The 17,348-nt window shown below is 45.4% G+C and overlaps 1 non-coding gene across 1 annotated transcript; it reads right to left on the bottom strand.

The window, feature by feature from the left end:
* Nucleotides 1-16,965: 16,965 nt before the first annotated feature.
* Nucleotides 16,966-17,037, bottom strand: TRNAS-GGA. Its single transcript has one exon. It is a non-coding gene; the product is annotated as a tRNA-Ser (tRNA).
* Between the last annotated feature and the right edge of the window lie 311 nt (nucleotides 17,038-17,348).

Raw genomic sequence — 17,348 nt, forward strand, 5'->3', positions numbered from 1 at the left:
ATTTTAAAATTCAGTCTTATCTATAAACTAGGGGGGAAGCCTGTTGTAGGGAGAAGAGAATGGATGCTAGATAGACAGGGGCCCCCCATCCTGAGCTTCCTCCCTTGCAGACCACGGGGTTGGTGGGCGGCGACTGGCTTCCTGGAGACCAATTTGGCTACTGCATAAATTAGTTCGCTCTGGAGCCTTCCTTCCTGAGCTAAGACAAAAATGTGTGAGCCGGAGGCTAAACAACTGTGAGCTAGCTCACACTAACTCAGCTTAGAGGGAACACTGGCGGGGGTGGAAAGAAGGGGCATCCAGCGTCCAGCCGCCGTACCGCACATTCTGTTTGGCAGCTCTGTGCATACTGAGGGCAAGCTGGTGGCCGGGGCTTGTGTCGGCAGGACCCCACAACGCAGCCAGCCAATGTAGGCAGCGCCTTTGGAATGGCAGTTCAGGCGGCCAACTGATTTTGGTGTGAACAGAACTTTGCCACTCCAAATTGCTTTTATTAATAAGGAGAGATAACTTGTAGGAATGGGTCTCTAGACTGAGATATAACAACCGCTGACTTTATGATTTAACCTACAAATTTCAGCCAGATGGGCCCATAGTTAATGCTTCAGAAGGGATGTACTTTGAAGCTTTTGATAAAATTTAGAAATAACATTCCAAACTGTGCAAAGTTTGGGGTGCTAACCCTCCCAACACATTTCTATTCTATCACAAGCCCTAACCAAAAAAGAAAAGTGCATTCATTAACGATACACTTTTTTCGTACTGATGTGTCAAGATTTTCTAGTTATGCTCTCCTTTGCAAAAAAATATAATATTGCTTAAATTTCAGGAGGTTAATAGCCTTCTTTCATGATTAGGGTTCTATTCACTGCAATAGTAGGCAGGGTAATTATAGGCTGCAAGCTGAGGGCATGCGATAATCACTACCTGCAAATGTTTACAAGCCGAGAGAAATGGTGAAATGTGGGCACTCTCTCTTTCTTCCTCTCTCCAGAGACAGCAAAATGTCTTCCGGATTTTACTTTACACTCAAGAAGGAATGTTAAGCTATGCTGAGCGATGCCAGGCCCGGTGGTCAGATTGGTAAACCACTGAGTAGGTCTTGTTGGCTTCCCCCACTAGGTGGGGGGCCAAGTTCAGGAGCTGCACTGAAGATCCCGTTCTGGTTCCGTGCCCCATCAGAATCTGTTCTTGGGTGCCCTGACCTGGATAGCCCAGGCAAGACTGATCTTGTCAACTCTTGGAAGCTAAGCAGAGTCAACTCTGGCAAGTAGTTGGATGGAATACCTCCTTGGAATACCAGCAGTTGGGAAGCGGAGGCAGGCTTTATTCAGCAGCCTCTCTGAATATCCTCTAGGCCCCCAGTAGAGGTCAGTCACCGGAGGTCGCCATGACTTCCAGGTGTACTCAAACGCGCACACACACATATGCACATATGAAAAATACACCCCCCCAATCTATTCCTGGGTGAGTACCTTGCCCCAAGATCTCCAGTTGGTAACCTAATATGGCTGCCCTTGGCAATTTTGGCTACTGCCCACTGATGCTCTTTTGGTGGGTGGAAGCAGGCCGGCTGAACAGGGGAGGGTGAGTGGCGCAACCTGGAATTACTGGCATCATACTGGGGTAGTGCTCTAGCACTTGCCAAAATAGAAAGTAGGGGCGAGTGCTGGAGCATCATCCTGGCGTGATGCTCACATTTACGGGGTATTGCTGGAAGAGCTGTCATCACCTGGCAACAACAATCACCCCCCCCCCCATGGTAAACACCCACCTCACCCCCATCTGCTGACGGTTGCCAGGCCATGCCTGGCCTGCCGTCTTTCCGTACAGCGCTGGGTGGTTACTATGTGACATTTTGCTCATGAATCAGCCAGTGAAAAGAAAAGGGGAGCACTTAATGGGGTTGCCAATCCTCAGTTGGTGGTGGGGGATCCTCCAGTTTGGAGCCCCTTCCCCTGCTTCAGGGCTATCAGAAAGCAGGGGGGAATGGCTTCTAGGTGCTCCATTATACCGTATGGAGACCGGTTCCCATAGGATATAATGGAGAATCGATTCATAGGTATCTGGGGCTCGGGGGGGCCTGTTTTTTGAGGTAGAGGCACCAAAATTTCAGCATAACTGCTGGTGCCTCTCCTCACAGAAAAGCCCAAGTTTCAAAAAGATCGGACTAGGGGGTCCAATTGTATGAGCCCCAAAAGACAGTGCCCCCATCCACCATTATTTCCAGTGGAGGGAAGGCATTTAAAAAGAACACGGTCCCTTTAAATGTGACCGCCAGCTCACTCCGAATTCGCTTCAGAGTTCAATTGCGCTTCTTTCCTCCTCTCTCCCAGTGCCTCCTGGTAAGTCCCCTGCCAGCTTGTCGTCCTCACCTGGCAACCCTAGCATTAGATGCCACCCTCGGACCATGTCTTGACTACCCCTCTAGAACACACATGAAGCTGCTTGTATCAAGTCCATTGATCTATCCAGCTTAGTATTGTTTACTCTGAGTGGTGGGAACTCTGCTGGATCTCATCCTTCTGAGCATTTTAAACTGGAGACGCCACGGATTGAACCTGGAACCTCCTGCATGTAAAGCAGATGCTCCACTGCTCAGCCACAGCCCCGCTTCTAAATAATAACAGTACTATACCCCTCTTAATAATACTTAGCATTCAATTACATTTCCCCTAATTTCTGTAAGTATTTCATGGTCTTAACAGTCTTTACAAAAGTCCTAGAATGTAGAGCCACACTTTTAACTCTGTTATATAGGAACATGGTCAGACGCAGAGAGATAGTGGCTCATGTACTGGGTTTGTGTGAGGTATGGTTTACATCAGGGATGCTGTGGCCAGAGATAGCCTTTTAAATATATTTTTGTACATTGTCCTTGTCTTCAGTTTTAGGTCATCTCATTTTTGCTACTGTCAGTGCAGATCCTTTTGTTTCTTTTCTGTCTTTCCTACCTCAGTTGTATGCACACACCACATTTGGTTTGTTGTAGTGGTTAAGTACGCAGACTCTAATCTGGGAGAACCGGGTTTGATTCCCCACTCCTTCACTTGCAGCTCTTGGATGACCTTGGGCAAGTCATATTTCTTTCAGAGCTGTTCTTTCAAGGACAATTCTGGAGAGATCTCTCAGCCCCACCTACCTCACAGGATGTCTATTGTGGGAAGGGGAAGGAATTTGCTCTGAGACTCCAAGTGAAGGGCTGAGTATAAATCCAATCTCCTCCTCCTCCTTCTCCCCCCCCCCCATTTATGGGCTACATTCTATTTATATGTGATCGACCCAAAAATGGAAAAGGTGCCAGTTTCCACAGGAATGAATGCAGTGTGAGGACAAGGAAACCAGTGTCATCATGAAGACTCGAGGGTCTCCTTGTGAGGGACAAATAAAAATCAAAATGGGGATATTCAAACCAGACCAGACACCTCTTGAAATTTTACCTTCATTCAGAGCTGCCAAGAGACGCCATGAGAGCTCCTGGAAAAAGATTCACTCTGCCCCCCCCCCTCAAGTATTCAGAGAACATGAGCAGGAGGAAGAGAAGGAACTCACTAATCTTCAATGGAACACAGAGACAAAACCTCTCTAGGAACCTATAATTACTCAATTTAACCCTTTGATTAACATAGCAAGTGCTTGCTGCCTGAGAGCACTTGCTATAATTTCCAGGCCAAGCAAACTGCTAAAATAAGTACTTCAGGATTCCTAGAGAGGCTCTAGCTGTTGCTGTAGCCCCCAGTTCATTGGCATCATGCCGGCTGACAGCATGAAATCAAAGGCTTCCCAGCTTCTCGGGCTGCCCCCGCCCCCCTGCAAGCGAGACCGAAGGAATTTTGTACCACTATTTCCCTTAGTGGTTGGGGAAATGGCGGCATTCAGTCTTTCCCACTGCAACACCCTAACAACTGGAGAAGAAAGGCCATGCCCCTTTAATACAGGCTTAGTGGATTTTAAAAAAAATCAGTGTTATTTACCTCCAGAGCATGAAAAGTTTCAGGTACCCATTTCCACACAGTAAGCCTCTGTTAAAGGACATCCCCCTCCACTAGTGGCAAACCCTACCTGACAACCAAAGCCAAATGGTTTAAGTTGCAATCTGATATAAAGCCTGCGACAAATACCGTACTTTAGTTTGGAGTTTTGAGATGCTCTCCTTGTGGTGACATCATCATGATCACAAGATTCTGCAACTCCTATGGGGGAAAAAATCCTGTTTTGAAATCAGTTTTCCTGCTTCTGAGCCATAGAGCGGGGTATAAATCCTGGGTCTTCCTTTTGATTCCGGTGGGTTCCATTGCCCTACTGTTCTTTTATGACAATGGCTATTCACTGCAAACATGGTTTTTTTCCTTTTTAAATGTGTCTTTCATTCACTGTTTGCAGACATCATGTGTCTTATGACAGCGCTGTGGAAGCAAAAACAAAAGTTTTCCGATACTGCAAGAACAACCATAAAGTACTTCCTAGATGAACAAAATGGAAATGGTGGCCGTTAGAGGATGGAAAGGGAAGTGTCTGAGGCGGGTGGCAAGCAGAGCGGGGCCTTTTGAGTGATGGCACCCCATCGATGAATACTCTCCATTTGCAAGCTGTCTTTTAGCTTGCAGATAATGCCATTTTTGTTTCGCCAGTCTTTCCTGGCCACACCATTTGTTTATACCACCCTATATATTACCTACCAAGTGCCACTGGGCTTCTGTTTAACTTTGATGCTACATGGTTACACCTCAGAACTTTACCTGTAGTTGTTTCATTTGGCTGGCCTTATCTTACAGATTTGAGTTATACTTCTGTTGTTACGGTATTATTCATTCTTCTTTTGCTGATGGTCAGATAATTTTATGATTTTAAGTATTTGATGAACTGTTGTTTTATACTTTCAAATTAGTGCGTGGTGTTTTAAATGTGCTGCTGGCCATCTTGAACAGGAAGCAAATAAATGAAACAAAAATAAATAATCTTCCATGAATGTGATGGGAAATTGTAGATGATGGCAATTATCAGGGGTTTTTTTGTAGAAAAAACCCAGCAGGAACTCATTAGCATAATGGGCCACACCCAACAGCAGAAACTCATTAGCATATTAGGCCACGCCCCTGACAGCACAACTCATTGGCATATTAGGCCGCACCCCCATGTTACCAGAAGTGTGCTCATCCAGCCACACCCACCTTTTGCTTCTTATTCTGTTTACCCAGGGCTTTTTTTGCAGCAGGAACTCCTTTGCATGTTAGGCCACACACCCTTAATGTAGCCAATCCTAATGAGTTTCTGCTGTTGGGTGTGGCCTATTATGCTAATGAGTTCCTGCTGGGTGTGGCCAACATGGAAGCCAGCCGGAACTCCGTTCCTGTGCGTTCCTGCCCAAAAATAGCCCTGGCAATTATTATCTTCTACAAGTAGCCTCCATATGGTGACACACACCCCTTTCCACCTCCCCGATCCATACTACCCATCACCACTTTCTTTTTGTGGCCAAATTCTACTTTGGAAGATTCACTCTCTTATACCCACTGTCACATATCCCCACTCCTCCACATGCAGCTTCTGGGTGACCTTGGGTCAGCCACAGTTCTCACAGAGCAGTTCTCTGAGAGCTTTCTCTGCCCCACCTACCTCATAGGTGTCTGTTGTGGGGAGAGGAAGGGAAGGAGACTGTAAGCTGCTCTGAGTGAAGGGCAGGGTATAGATCCAAATCTCTTCTTCTTCCTCCTCCTCCTCTTCCTCCTCCTCCGGGAAACAGTTAAAACTTAGTGTCTTGGCTGGCAAAGGACCTATCTGTTTCTTTCCCCAAAGCCTCCCGATATAAATGAGTTCTTTCCAAATATAGCCGTGGTTTGTGTGTCAGAACCTGCTGTTCAACAAGCCCAGCTGTATGCATCTCATTATCCCAATGCTGATTACAAGATCCCATTGACCACAAGCTGCCTGCCTGCCTGATTAGTATATAATCAATCTCTAATCCAATCAGAAGACTCACTGCCTGCAACTGATAAAGGTCTCAGTGGGGGACTGATGAGGCCAAAACCCTGGTATCTCCAACGGGACACCTGCAGAATGTGAGGTGCTGTAACTAAGGAGGCAGATAGTCGGAGAAAGCAATTAAAGTGGTTTGTAAAGAATTCTGATAAACAGCATTTGAACGGAGCCCAGTAGGAGATTCAGGCATGGAAGCGACTGTGCTGAAGAATCCCCCCCCCATCCCACTTAACCTTCACCCAAATGGAGGATTCCTTCCCCCCCCCTTCTGAAGGATCATCCAGAGTTTAACCTTTACTTGAGGGAGGAAAAAAAAGATAGTCAAGTAAAGTTTCACGCTCTCTGGCATTTCAGACCCTGCAGGACCCCATCCTGTTCCCTTTAGAGTTCGTATTCAATTCTTTTCCGGGCAGTGAAATGTAATATGATTATAAATGTGCAAATTGTGGGGCTGAGTAATCAGTGATTCTCCCCCCCCCAACCTCCCCACTTCTTTCACCCCTCCTTAACTTCTTGACCCAAATTAAATATCTCCTTTATCTTTTTGCATTCTTGTCTCATACTGAAGTTTATAACAAAAAGCATACTTAAGCTGCTGGGGGGCGGGGGGGGGAGATAGGCAGAGGCCATTTAATGTGCTTCAGATATTAACAATCCCCTCTTGCCTGCTTCAGGGGATAGCTTATGATGATCTCTGTTCCTTAATACTGGCTGCGTTTTTTAAAACTGATTTCGAAAATTAAGGAAAATACATCTGACAAATTGCTCTATTATTAGAGTAATGTGTGTTGGCGTTGACAGATAGTCCATTTACGTGACCGAAATGACTCTGCTGCGTGTTCTCTTGTGCCACAGAAACGTAGACATATACATTGTCTTGCCATGAAGTAAGAAGGCAAAGGTATTGAGGTGTGGTAAATACCATGCTGCGGTGGCTCAAGTGGTTAAGATGCTGAACTGCAGACCAGAAGGTTGGTAGTTTAGCAGTTTGAGACCCGAGTGCCGCGTGATGGAGTGAGCTCCTGTCTCGGGTCCCAGCTCCTGCCAACCTATCAGTTCGAAAGCAAGAAATCGCAAGTAGATAAATAGGTACTGCTTTGGTGGGAAGGTAACAGCATTCCATGCGCCTCTGCGTTTTGTCATGCTGGCCACGTGACCACAGAAGCATCTTTGGACAGCGCTGGCTCTTCGGCTTGGAAACGGTGATGAGCACCGCATCCTTAGAGTCGGATTTGACTGGCTTTCAAGCAAGGGAAACCTTTACCTAAATACCATATATGGATAGAAGGGAGGATGTGATCTAGAACTGGAGTCTGTTCTTAGGGGACTAAGGTTGCCCTGAGACTCCTTTGTGGGATTTGTGGGCAGCAGTAAAGTTGCCAATACCTCGATAGGAAATTTCTGGAGATTTGGGTGTGGAGCCTGGGGAGGGTGGGGTTTGTGAAGGGGAATGACCTCAGAGGGGTGTAATCCATAAAGCCCACCAAAGTTTTCATTTTATTTATTTTTATTTATTTATATCTTCGATTTGTATACCGCCCTTTACCCAAGGGTCTCTGGGCGGTTTACAGGTATATGGCCTAAGTGCCTAATGAGTTCCTATCCTAGGGCCACAATTTGACTGGGGGAGGGGCTACCTATCGACACCCGAGCGGCGCGGTCCTGTTGTGTTTCACGGGCGGGCTTCCGTTGTTTCTTCCTGGTGCCTTAGGACGGGGCGACAATATCTCCCAGCCGGCTCCTGATGGCATCAGGAGGGAGGGTGCCCCCTGCCAACCTAGGGCAGGTACCCATTTGTCTACTTGCGGTTACGCTTTCGAGCCGCTGGGTGGGCGGGAGCTGGGACTTGGGCCGGGAGCTCACCCCGGCCGCGGTGGGTCTCGAACAGCCATAGTGGCTGTTCGCTAGTGTTGTTAATGCAGGCGTTGAAGTGCCTGCGCCACCGCTCCCTATTTTCTCCAGGGGCAGTGATCTGGGTAGGGTGAGGATCACTTGTAATTCCAGAAGAGCTCCGGGCCCCAACTGGAAGCTGAGCAAACATAGAAAGACACCGTGTTAGAACAAGACACACAATACTATTATGCTACTATGTCTTCATATATTGATTTAAACCATAAATACAATAGAGACCCTAGTGTATCTTATTCATTATAGTACAAAAACCTAAAGAACATTATATATCTAGTAGAAAAGTCCACAGCTACAAAGTCAGGTTCCAATGCTGTAGACTATCTTGCTTTCTGGTGAGAGACTGATGGAGATGCTTTCCAAAAAGAGATACAGCAAGCATCAAAGCAGCACGCCTCCCAGGCAAAAACTGCGTGTTTCGAGAGATGCTTCTTCAAGCAAAATGATTTTTCCTGGAACCAAAGCTCACAATGCTACAATGCACAAGTCAACAATTCTATAGAATGCTTCTCCGGTTCTCTATTGTATTTAAGTAAATGATTTAAATCAATATATGAAGACATAGTTGTAGTTGCATAATAGTATTGTGTGTTTTGTTCTAACACGGTGTTTTTCTGCGTTTGCTCAACCTTACTGTGTTTCCTGTGTGTTTGTTGCCCACCTGGTAGCTGGCAACCCAAGCGGAGGCTGAAACCTCAGCACCATTGGCTAAGCTAGTTAGTTGGTCACTTCATGGCTTCTTTTAAGGCTCCGATATACGCCTGTTCATATAAGTTCAGCGGCGCAGGCGGGGCGGAGCCTGAGGGACGGAGCCAGAGCCGCGCCAATGCGATCTACGCGTCGGATGGGCCCGCCGACTCCAAAAGACTACCTGAGGAGCCTGAAGAAAGTGGATGGGAGAGGCCGAAGCCGAGAGCCGAGACGAGCTGACGGAACATCAAGCCGAATCCCACTGGGTGCTGGTAGGCAGTCCCGCCCCTAACAATATATGTGCCCATAGATAGGGATGATCTACTATGTAAGCCGCTCAGAGACCCCGTGGGGAGGGGTTCGAGTGGGGTATAAGTCGAATGTTAAATAAATAAATAAATTAAATAAACAAACTGGAGATGGGGGGTAATACTCCAACACTAATAATTCCACTAGCTTTTAAAGTTTAGTGCATGCTTAATTCCCATGCAATTTAAATTTTTTTTTGGGTGGGGTGGATCGTCTTATCTCTTCAAAGCCATCATTGTGATGACACACATTTCCAGATTCTACATGGTACAATTTCATTTTGCCTATTGAAGTACTAGTATGGGTACAGCTATTCCAACATTTCAGCACCGGCTCCTGCTCCTTGACCCACCAGGCATTCAGAGAAGAGAACCCAAACCTTTCAACAACAGCAAAAAACAAAACCAAGGAAAAGTATTTAGAAAGAAAGTAAGAAATCCTCCAGCTACACCCTCCAGGCAAAAATGAAAAACACAGAAAAAACTTGAAACAATATTTTAAAACAAAGTCAAAATTTAGAAAACCAGCCCAGAAGATGTCCAGCAGGCAGGCACACAGCTAGGAGGTCTTCCCGAGCGAGCAACACTCCAAGGTAGAGGTCACAGCAACAGTAGCAAAAGGGACAGCAGCACTCCAGAAGCTCAAGCCATGAAATGATGGAGTCTGGCTGCAGGCCATTTATCCTCTTTGCCCAACATGACCAGAGAGCCACAGAAAGATCACAGAATCATAGAGTTGGAAGGAACTACCAGGCAGGGCTTTTTTTGTAGAAAAAGCACAGCAGGAACTCATTAGCATAACAGGCCACACCCAACAGCAGAAACACATTTTTTTTTGTAACAGGAACCCTTTGCATGTTAGGCCACACACCCCTAATGTAGCCAGTCCTAATGGGTTTCTGCTGTTGGGTGTGGCCTGTTATGCTAATGAGTTCCTGGTGGGCATGGTCAACTCGGAGCCAGCCGGAACTCCGTTCCTGTGCGTTCCTGCCCAAAAATAGCCCTGCCTCCAGGGTCACCTAGTCCAACCCCCTGCACAAGGCAGGGAATTCACAAATACCTCCCCCACCCCCATTGACCATTGTTCCATGCCCAGAAGATGACAAAAACCTTCAGGATAGCCAGCCAAACTGGCCTGGAGAAACCCCCTCAAAGTGGAGATTGGCATTTCCCTGGGCATCTAAGAAAGGTTCACTAAGCATTGATGCAACCCTTCCTGCCCCCCCTTATCGTGATCTGCCTAAGAGAGGATTATCATGGCTGGGCAGACACTTCAAGTGCTAACCTCTAACGTCTGGTCCCATTGCCTGGGAGAGTGGCCTGCCTCCCCCCTCCCTCCTGTTGCCCAGGAGTCCTGTTAAGCTGAATGAAAACTTAAGAGCAACAGACATGGGAACCTTAAAACGGCACACTGGGTATTGCTGGATATTTTTGCATATTTCTGGGATTGTAGGGATCTCATTTACTGACGTCCCAAAAAATTCCGAATACCATCCAGATAATCTGACTATACAAAAAAAAAATACTGGTAAGGTATTTTTCAGATATTCAAACCCGAAATATCCAAGTGCACAGCCCTACTTTGAAGGTTATGCTGAAAATTCTACTGGTTCAAAATACAGCAGTGACCAGGACTTCCCAACTGGAAGATACCTTGTTGATGTTGAACAATCTTCAGCGGCTTCCAGTCTGTTTCAGGGCACAATTCAAACACTGTATTAATCTTTCAAGTTCTCTGAACTCAGGTACCAGAAAGAGGACATCTGCAAGTCCCAGTTAAATTGTTACAGTAGATATGGAGAAGGAAGCAAAGTGAGCAGTGATGCAATCCTAGACAGAGTAACTCTACTCTAAACACACTGGAATCAGATTTGAAATCAAAAGGCTGGGACTGAAGCAACTCTGAATAGGACTGCAATGCCAATACACATGAAGCTGCCTCAGTCCATCAAGATCAACAGGGCTCTTTTTGTAGAAAAAGCCCAGCAGGAACTCATTAGCATAATAGGCCATACCCAACAGCAGGAACTCATTAGCATATTAGGCCACACCCCTGACAGCACAGCTCATTCACATATTAGGCCACACCTAATACCAGAAGTGTGGTCATCCAGCCACACCCACCTTTTGCTTCTTATTCTCTTTACCTTGTTTGTTGTCAAAACCCAGGGCTTTTTGCATGTTAGGCCACACACCCCTCATTGTAGCCAATCCGAATGAGTTTCTGCTGTTGGGTGTGGCCTATTATGCTAATGAGTTCCTGCTGGGCATGGCCAACTTGGGAGCCAGCCGGAACTCCGTTCCTGTGCGTTCCTGCCCAAAAATAGCCCTGAAGATCAATATTGTCTGCTCCGACTGGCAGTGGGTCTCTAGAATCTCAGGCGGAGGTCTTTCACATCACCTACTACCTGGTCCTTTCATCTGGAGATGGGATTGAATTTGGGGTCTTCTGTACGCCAAGCAGCTGCTCTACCACTGAGTCATGGCCCCTCCCTTAGTTCTTCTTTTTCTCATTCTCACCTTGCTCCTGTTTTGGAATTTACCTTTTTTCACATTCTGCTTTGGCATAATTTGCCTGCCTGAATAGCCGGACATCTGCTTTCAGTTGGAGTCCAAACTAATGGCTAGATGGACCAACTGTCTGGCTGGGCCTAAGAAGGAGACTGAAGCAGCAATGCTTCTCTGAGTACTGGATATCCATCTGAGATACCTGGAGTTCAGCTTATATTTATCAGTTTGTACAATAAGGCTTGGAGATCATCATAAATAACATTAATCTTTCTTCTCAGTGTTATTCCCCCCCACCCCACAAAAAACCTGCGTCTATTTTTGATCTAATCATTTCCCCGGCTTCAAAGCTTCTAATCAGCAAACAACGGGCAGGATCACAGAGAAATAATCTAATTGTCACAGCTGTGGCATGGTAAAAGAAAGCTTTCAAAACAACTTTTTTAACTTGGCGATTTAAGGCGGGCTATTGTTGGGGGCTTAGGATGCTTAAAACTAAAAAAAAAGAAAGGGAAAAAAAGAAATGAATTGAGTACATAGACGGTTTTTAAAAGCCTCCACTTCAAAGTCTATACAGACTTTTGAAAATGATCTTTATCCTCCAAACCTGATACATAGGCTTTAAATTCACCATGAACTAAAGTCATTTCTGTCAAGGAGAGCTGACAATACCTTTTTTTTTGGGGGGGGGGTAGAAATATGGAAATATTTGTACTTCATAGATGATGACCTTCATAACTCAATTTATGGGTCATTTCCTCATCCATGGGGAGATTCAATGTCATAATTGTAAAGAAGAGAATGAGAAGAAGGATGGGCCTTTCTCGGATGTTTGTTTTGCAAGACCCCCCCCTTTTTATTAAAAGCTGAAATAACATTAGATGAAAATCATTCTGCTGATAATTTTAATGAAATATGAAGTGCTTTGAATATTTTTTATTGCAGGCAATACAGGCGGAAAAGGCTCTTGCTTCTAACTGTCTCGTTTAATGAATGAATTCCACAGCACTTGGCCGTGCTGAATTTGAATGTGTGGACCTTGCTTGTTATAACAGTTCCTTGCTTCAAGATGAGGTTTATTTCTAGAAGGAGGAGAGGCCTGTGCAGATAATCGAGATACAACGGGGGCAAGAGCACTCAGTTTGGGGCACCTGGGCTGCCAGAAAGTAAGGATGTGTGTGTGTTTTTTAACCCATACGACAAGTACAGCCGTGTGGTAAAAATCTATAGTAGAATGTGTGATCAAAAGTACCAATGTGTGATAAAAATTTGTATTTGGCAACATGTACATCTACACCTAGCCTGCTAACTTACCCAATGGTTAAATATAGGAGGTGGCAAGATACCACTTAGTAAATGGTTGCAGGGAAATTTTTTACTATACACCCTATTCATGTGTGTGGTAAAATGTGTGGTAAAAATGGCTGCCTGTGAAACCCAAGTGGATGGGCATGTTCACTGGACTGGGTCTTGCTGAAAATTGTTCCACCAGCAGAGTGCCACTTCTCCATCTCCCCAGGAACAGCAAGACAGGGGGAACTCATGAAAACTGCCCTTCCCTTTGCGTGCGAGGGAATAATCAGTGGAATCTAGGGAGGATGGCAGCCTCTAGGTGGGCCCTGGGGATCCCCTGGAACCATCTCCAGACTGCAGAGAACAGTTCCCCTGGAGAAAATGGATGCTTTGGAGGATGGACTCTGTGGCATTGTACCCCACTGAGGTCCCTGGCCTCCCCAGGCTCCACCCCCAAATCTCCAGGAGTTTCCCAATCTGTATCTGGCAACCCTACCCCGTGCCAGGACCTGGCAACCCTAGGAGATCCAACCCATTAAAAATGAGTATCTCACTAAAATCCAAAGCCCCGTTTGGCAAGTCTGAGTCCATTTTCACAATCACCTTTTTCTCATGGTTGACTCTATTCAGGTTGTGACATTAAGCTGTGGCTGTCAGTAATGTAGGCAGCCATGCATGGGCTGATGGCACACACAGATCTATGCCCTTTAGTTGCCCAAAGCCAGCTGGTTGCAGAGGAGGGTGAAATTGGCATTCTATAGGTGCCTCTCACATCTTCTCTTTGTGGTGGGAATGGTTGACCTTTAGTGTGACAGCAGTTTACCGCGGGGGTAAAAGCAGTTTGGAGTACCCAGATTAAACCAAATTTAATTGTATGGATTTCCTGCATTCATTTTATACAGCCAAGGTTATAAAGGAATTTACTGCTCACTATTTTAATCGATAACCCCCACATGAATGTAACGGTATGAACCAGCCCACAAATTTTCAAGTCATGGAAACAGACAGGAAATAGTGACACCAGCACACCAGTAATGTTCCAACAGACCAATGCTCTTTGAAGGTACCTTTTCCCCATGGTATGGTTAGCTGCGGCCCTTGTTTTCTTGGTGGCTACCCTACTTCTAAGTCAATGGGCATTTGTATGAGTTTACTTGTGTTTGGCATGTGGCTGTATAAAAATGTTTTTAATTTGAGTGGTGGTTATCCATCTAGGGCTTATTAAGGAAAGGCACATTACCAGTGTCTCAAATAATAAAAAAATACAATTAACCATCGCTTCATTCAGTCTCTACCTATACGTTGAGTGCCTTGTCTAAATGTGATTGTAGATTTTAAGGCATTATAATAAGAACATCTTTTTAGTCAGGATGTTCTCTTAGCTGAATGTTTCCAGGGTTTTGTGGGCTTATCATGAGTCTGATTTTTTTTACATAGGACATGAGATAATATATTAGTAATATGAATTTACAAGATGAGCAAAGGTGTTTTTTTAAACACTTCTCATTTTAAAAAACTACCAGTTTCCAAATTCAGCAAGGAGGAAAACAAAATTAAATCTTGCTTCAATTTCACTGGGGGAAAAAGAAAGAAAGAAACGATTGGCAGCAAGTTCATTTCAATACATTCCGAGAGCATGGCATGAATTTTGTGTGGGATATATGTGTTGAAATTATTCAGAGAACCGAAAGAACCTTATCTGCGTTATCAGCTGACATACTTTTATGAAAATGTATCTACTCTTGGCACGCAATGCGAATCGATCTGCTCACCTGTGGAGATTTGGTTTTGCACATTAGTCATGATTAGTAAAGATACTTCATCTGATCAGATGCTCCATGAAACAACCCTATCAACATGTATGCCTGTAAAATAAAATTGCATACGGATTTTTTTTTTAAGTGTAATTAAATCACTTCATTTGAACCCTTCTGAACTCCTCTTTCTAAGGCCCCTGCCACACGAGGGAAGAAGGGACGGCCAAAGTGCGGCTTTTAAAAAGCCGCACCTAAATAGGCACGCAGCGGCGGGATCATACAGATCCCCTGAGCCGCTGTGCATTTGCTCCCCGGCACGATCAGATGCTGGGGAGACGGGGAGAAAGGCAGGGGAGTCTGCTGAACTGCGGCAAGGAGCCGGGGATGCGTCGGCGAAAGAACGCGCCGGCGATCCCACGGCCAGCGTTGCTGCGGCCGTTCGAAAAGAACCACTTTGGTAGGTGGTTCTTTTTTGGTGTGGATCATCGCTGGAAGGGCCGGATCGGGGACGGACATGGTACGCTTCCCAGATGTTGCAGGGGGATCGCACCCGTTTGCTCCGCCCCCGTTCCGTCCCTCTCCCAGCCCTAATCCTCTCGTGTGGACAGGCCTAAGAAACTCTGGGAAAGTTTGAAAGTGGCTCTTCAGAAGCTGGTATTTGGGAAGGGAAGGGGGAGAGAAAGCTTGGAGTCTACAGGTTGGATCAAGCCAACCTTTTCCACCCAGTCTTGCCCAATTCCACTTTGGATGTCCCAAATGACTTTTGTCCATTCACGTCCCATGATCCCCAACAGAGCCCTTTTTTGGTGATCAAAGGGGAACCCCTTCCCCCCCATGAAATAAAAGCTGGTTGGAACCAAACCTATGGCTGCAATCCTAAAGGATGCTTTCCTGAGAGTAAGCAGCATTGAATAACATGGTCTTGTTTCTGAGTAGACCTGCTTTATGTCTGTACTTTCTGGATCATCTCAAGGAAGCTGTTTAGGGAAATAACGGCTTCATTATTCAAGTGAGTTATATGGAGAACTGGTAACCTGAGCGGCAAGGAAGTTAAGAAGAAATTATGCATCTGAAACCAGAAAGGTGCAATTATTTATATTTTGGAATGGCTGGATGGCTTTCACACATGATCCAGCAACCTTATCGAGGCTAAGCAGGTCCTGGGCCAGGTATGCTCCTTGACTGGAGACCTCCTGGTAATCACACATGAACACACATGAAACTGTCTTCTGCTGAATCAGACCATTAGACCATCAAGGTCAGTATTGTGTACTCAGACTGGCAGTGGCTCTCCAGGGTCTCAGGCTGAGTCTTTCACTGAATCAACAGATATCAACAGAAGTATAGCTGTATCAACAGAAGTATAGTGTCCAGATACTATGAAGTGTTGGTGCCACTTTACTCTGCTCTGGTTAGAGCTCTCCTAGAGTACTGTGTTCAGTTTTTGGTATCACAATTTAAGAAAGATACAGACAAGCTGGAACGTGTCCAGAGGAGGGCAATGAAGATGGCGAGGGGTCTGAAGACCAAGTCCTAGGCGGAAAGGTTGAAGGAGCTGGGCATGTTTAGCTTGGAGAGGAGATGATTGAGAGGTGATATGTTAACCATCTTCAAGTAGTTGAAGTAGTACCATATAGAGGATGGTGTGGAGTTGTTTTCTGTTGCCCCAGAAGGTCGGACCAGAAGCAATGGGTTGAAATTAAATCAGAAGAGTGTTTGGCTAAACATTAGGTAGAACTTCCTGACAGTGAGAGCAGTTCCTCAGTGGAACAGGCTTCCTTGGGAGGTGGTGGGCTCTCCTTTGGAGGTTTTCAAACATAGGCTAGATGGCCATCTGACAGCAGAGCGGATTCTTTGAACTCAGGCAGATCATGAGAGGGAGAGCAGGAAGGGTTGCCTCAGTGCTTAGTTCTTGTAGCCCTTTCTTACACACCGAGAGAAATGCTGATTGCTACTTTGGGGTTAGGAAGCAATTTTTTTTCCCGGCCAGTTTTGCTAGAGATCCTGGAGGGTTTTCCCCCCATCTTTTGGGTGTGGAACAAGGGTCACTGGGTGTGTATGGGCGGTGGGGAGGTATTTGTTTTGAATTTCCTGCATTGTGCAGGGGGTTGGACTAGATGACCCTGGAGGTACCTTCCAACTCTATGGTTCTATGATTCTATGATCAAGCCTATAGTTAATTCCTTTCCAGGTTGTAATAGAAGCATACTTTTGTCAACTATGCTGGCAGGGGATAACCAAAAGCTGACTAGGATGGTTGCCAAATTTGGTTGGTTGGCATACCAAACTAGGAAAGAAATAAAGTACAGATAGGCCTAAATCTAATTTCTGATCTTAATATTGATTTTATCATGTCTGTATTTTAACACTTTTAGATTCTTATTTATAATTTTAGATGCCATAATATTTTATAATTTTATTGCTCCCTTATCTGTACTTATCTGTCTTCTATTATACTGGTCTATGACCGTAATAAAGGCTTGTTGTTGATTCTATGATCACCTACTGCCGGATCCTGTAACTGGAGATGGCAGGATTTGAAACTGGGACCTTCTGCATTCCAAGCAGATGCTCTACCACTGAGCCACAGCTCCTCCCCTAATCCTATGTAAGCTGCCTTGAATTCTTCAGTGGAAGAAATAATGGAATCAACAAAACAAATAAATGAACTCTATACAATAGACACTTAAGAACATAAAGATTGCTTTGCTGGGTTCAGGCCAGATAATTTTTTTCTTGCCTCAGTTTAAAGAGCTGCTGAGGCTCACATGCAAGGTGGGACTTCTAAATGAGTGGAACTGTAGAAGGCTTCTGTTTAAGGTAAAGCCTCCTTGGGTTCACTGTTGGGCCTTTGAGGTCCAGCACTGGCCACATGTCTGATAGCTTTGTTTATGGTACATCCCAT

This window comes from Gekko japonicus, unplaced genomic scaffold (genome assembly GCF_001447785.1).
Source record: "Gekko japonicus isolate JY-2015 unplaced genomic scaffold, Gekko_japonicus_V1.1 scaffold4910, whole genome shotgun sequence".
Lineage (NCBI taxonomy): Eukaryota > Metazoa > Chordata > Lepidosauria > Squamata > Gekkonidae > Gekko > Gekko japonicus.